Here is a 4,970-nt window from a genome sequence, read left to right on the forward strand (position 1 = left end):
ATTGTCAATCATAACCACTCAAATCAAACGAGTTCATATGTCACCCACACTCTCAGTCAATATTCTAAATAAACCTTATATCATAAGAGCTTACAACATCCGTCATCATTTCACTCAAACTGTCAAGTCTGTATTCCTAACTAAAAGCTTAATCATAGTGTCTGATCACCGAATAATATTGTCACTCAAACTGTCAGCATACACTCATCAATATTCAACAGTCATATTGTCACCCACACTCTCAGTCATATTCAATAATAAACCTTAAGTCATAAAGAGCGTCAAACCGCGATCAATATTGTCACCTACAACACTGCTCATTCTTATTCTCAACTAAAAAGTCTTAATCATAGTTGTCATGCCCAACCGAATCATATTTCTCAAACTTGTCAGTCATACAACTCACTCAAATCCACAGCATATTGTCACCCACACTCCTCATCCTAATTAACACCGTTATTGCTCAAATAATTATCACACGTACTATTCTCTAATAATGAGCTGCAAACCGTCCATATTGTCCACTTCAACTCAAGTCTTATTCTAACTAAAAACTAATTATAAGTGTCTGTCAACCGAAAGTCATTATTGTCACTCAAATGTAGCATATCCTCAATCATCATTTTCACACATTCATCTATAATAAACTAATCGGATTACCTCCGTATATTGTCACTCAAAACTGTCATCTTTTCTAACTAAAAAGCTAATTCATAGTGTCTGTCAAACAAAGTCATATGTCACTCAAATTGATCAGTCTAACACTCACTCAAATCAAATAATTGTCACTCAAACACGCCACTCTATATCCTAACTTAAAAAGTCTAATCTCATAGTGTCTGTTCCAACCGTCAGTCATATGTCACTCAAACTCTCAATCATACACTTCACTCAAATCAAATCATAATTGTCATCAAACTGTAGTCATATAGTGTCACCAAACCTGTCCAGTCTTATTCTCCCCAATCATAAGCTTCAAAACTCGGTATAGTCATCAGACTGCCAGTCTTACTTCAAACATTATATCGCGTTCAAAACCGTAGTCATATGTTCACTCAAATGTCAGTCCTTATCCTAACCTAAAGCTAATTCATAAGAGTCGTCAAACCCAAGTCAAAGCCACTCAATTTTCATTACGTCACCAATCAACACATATGTCAGCTTACTCTCAAAGTCTATTCTAATAAACGTGCTTTAATCATAGAGCTGATCATTTCAACCAATTGTCAGTCAAAGTCACTCAAAAACATCATGTCTAGTCAAATTCTAAATAAAACCTAAGTCATAGTGTCTGTCAAACGAAGTCTAGATCACTCAATTCGTAGTCATCTCACAATCAACTTATTGTCACGTTCACTATCAGTTTCCTAACTAAAGAGCTTAATTCATAGTGTCTGTCAACCGTCAGCTCATTTCACTCAAACTCAATCATACAACCACTCAAATTCAACATCATATTGTCATCAAACTGTCATCATATATGTTCACTTCAAACTGCAGTCTTATTCATAACTAAACTCGAAGTCATAAGGCTCGTCTCAAAACCGTCAGTTCATTATTGTCACTCAAAAACTGTCAGTCTTATTCTAACTTAAAAGCAATTATGCTGTCTGTCAAACGCCATCATATTGTCACTCAAACTGTTTCAGTCTTATTCTAACTAAAAAGCCTAATTCATATGTCGTCAAACAAGTATCATATCACTCAAATTGTCATCATTAACACTCACTCAAATCAACATCATATTGTGTCACCCACACTCTCATCATATTCTAAAGTAAAACCCTTAATAGTAGAGCTCTGTCAACTCAGTCTATTGTCACTCAAAACTTCATCTTATTAACTAAAAGCTTAATTCAGTAGTGGTCTGTCAACCGAAGTCATTATTGTCACTCAAATGTCAGTCATACACTCACTCAATGAATCAACATCACTATTGTCACACCACACTCGCAGTCCATATTACTAAATAAACACCTTAAGTCATAAGAGGCTGTCAAACCGTCAGTCATATTGTCACTCAAAACTGTCACGATCTTATTCTAAACTAAAATCTATTCATAGTGTCTTCTAACCGAAGTTCATCATTGTCACTCAAATTGCTCACACCCAATCACATCATATTTCACTCAAACGTAGCTATCACAGTATGATTGGTCACACACTCTCAGCTCATATCTACTAAAACTTAGATGATGTAAACTAGCTTGTACACTCAAACTGTCAGTCCTTATTCTAACTAAAACGTATAAGTCATAGTTCTGTACAACCGTCATCATAGTTGTCACTCAAACTGTCAGTCTTATTCTAACTAAAAAAGCTAATTTCATGTGTCTGTCAACACGAGTCATATTGTCACTCAAATTGTCAGTCAACATTCACTCAAATCAACAGTCCCATATGTCACCCACACTCTCAGCTCATATTCCTACAATAAACCTAAGTCACTCAAAGGCTGTCCAAACCTCGTCTATTGTCACCTCAAACTGTCAGATCTATATTCTAACTTGAAAAGCTCAATCATAGTGTCTGTGTCAAACCGTCAGTCATATGCACTCAAACTGTCAGTCTTATTCCTAACTAAAAAAGCTAATCATAGTGTCTGTCCAAAGCCGCAAGTATATTGTCAACTTCAAATTGTCAGTCATACACTCACAATCGACAGATACCAAATCCAAGCTACAATACCAGTATGGTGTCCAAAACCTCAGCAATGAACTCAACTTTCATCATATTTCTAACTAAAACGCTAATTCATTCTATGGGCTGTCAAACCTCAGTCATATTGTCACTCAAACTCTCAATGCATACACTCACTCAAATCAACAGTCATATGTCAGGTCAAACCTGTCAGTCATATGTCACTCAAAACTGTCAGTCTATTCTACCTAAAAACCGCTCAATACGCAACTAGAGGCTGTCAAACCGTTCAGTCATATTGTCACTCAAACTTCATCTTATCCTACAACTAAAAGCTTAATTCATTAGTGGTCTGTCAAAACCTCATCATATGTCACTCAAACTGTCAGTCTTGATTCTAATAAAAGCTAATTCATAGTGTCTGTCAAAACCAGTCATATTGTCACTCAAATTGTCAGTCATACACTCACTCAAATCAACAATTATATGTCACCCACACTCTCAGTCATATTCTAAATAAAAACCTTAAGATCATAGAGGCTGTCAACCGTCATGTATATTGTCACCAAAACTGTCAGTCTATCTAACTAAAAAGCTAATTCATAGTTATCTGTCAAACGTAGCATATGTCAACTCAAACTGTCAGTCTTATCCTAAAACTAAAACTAATAATTCATAGGCTCTGTCAAACCGAAGTCATATTGTCACTCAAGATTCAGTTCATACACTCACTCAAATCAACAGTCATATGTCACCACACACTCTCGTCATCAATCTAAATAAAACCTTAAGTCATAAGGCGTGTCAAACCGTTCATCATATTGTTCACTCAAACTGTCAGTCTTATCTAACTAAAAAGTCATTCCATAGTGTCTGTCCAAACCGCCGTCAAGGCATATTGTCACTCAAACATTGTCGTCATACACTCACCTCAAATAACATCATATTGTCACTCAACTCTCAGTTCTTCTGATTCTATAAACACCTATACAACTCTATAGTGTCAAACGTATGAGTCATATGTCACTCAACTTCAGTCTTATTCTCAACTAAACGACAATGTCTAAAAACTGTCAAGTTACTCATAACAAGACAGTCATATGTCACTCAATTAGTCATTTCATTAAAACCACTCATCATACACTTCAAAGTACAGTCAGTGAACTTGTCACCCAACACTCTCATCAAATTCATAAAAAACCGTAAGTCATAGAGGCTGTCAAACGTCAGCTATTGTCACTCAAATCATCAGTCTTTTCTCACTAAAACGTAAGTTCATAGTGTTCAAACCGAACATCAATTGTCACGTCAAACTTGTAGTCAGTACTTATTCTAACAAAAAGCTAAATCTAGGTCTGTCAAACCGAAGTTCATATTGTCACTCAAATTGTCAAGTCATTACACTCACTCAAATCAACAGTCATATTGATCACCCCACACTCTCATCATATTCGTAAATAAACCTTAATCATAGAGCTGTCAAACCGTCAGTCATATCATCACTCAAACTACATCTTATTCTACTAAAAACTAATCATAGGTCTGTCAAACCAATCATATGTCACTCAAATTGTCAGTCATACACTCACTCAAATCAAACATTATAGTTGTCACTCAAACTTCATCTTATCCAACTAAAAAGCTAATTCATAGTGTCTGTCAAACCGTCAGCATTATGTCACTCAACCTCAATTTCATACACTTCACTCAAATCAACAAGTTCATAGGCAGTCAATACTGTCAGTCATATTGTCACTCAAACTGTCATCTTATTCTAACTAAAACCGTATAAGTCATAGTACGCTGTTTCAAACCTCATCATATTGTCACTCAAACTGTCAGTCTTTTCCTAACTAAAAAAGCTATTCTATAGGTCTGTCAAACCTGTCAGTCATTATTGCATCAACTGTCAGTCTTATCCTAACTAAAGCTATTCATAGGTCTGTCAACAACGAAATCATATGTCACTTCAAATTTGTCATCATACACTCCTCAAATCAACAGTTCATATTGTCACCACACTCTCATCATATTTCTAAATAAAATACCTTAGTCATAGAGGTGTCAAAACCGTCAGTCATATGTCACTCAAACTATCAGTCTTATTCTAACTTAAAAAGCAATTTCATGTGTCTGTCAACCGAATCATATTTGTCACTCAAATTGTTCAGTCATACACTCACTCAAATCAACAGTTTATATTGTCACTCAAACTATCAAGTCTTTCCTAACTAAAACTAATTCAGTGTCTGTCATAACCGTCTCATATTGTCACTCAAACTCTCAATCATACACTCACTCAAATCAAACAGTCATATGTCAGTCAACTC

The sequence above is a fragment of the Trichomonas vaginalis genome, chromosome V (assembly GCF_026262505.1).
Source record: "Trichomonas vaginalis G3 chromosome V, whole genome shotgun sequence".
Taxonomy (NCBI): Eukaryota; Parabasalia; order Trichomonadida; family Trichomonadidae; genus Trichomonas; species Trichomonas vaginalis.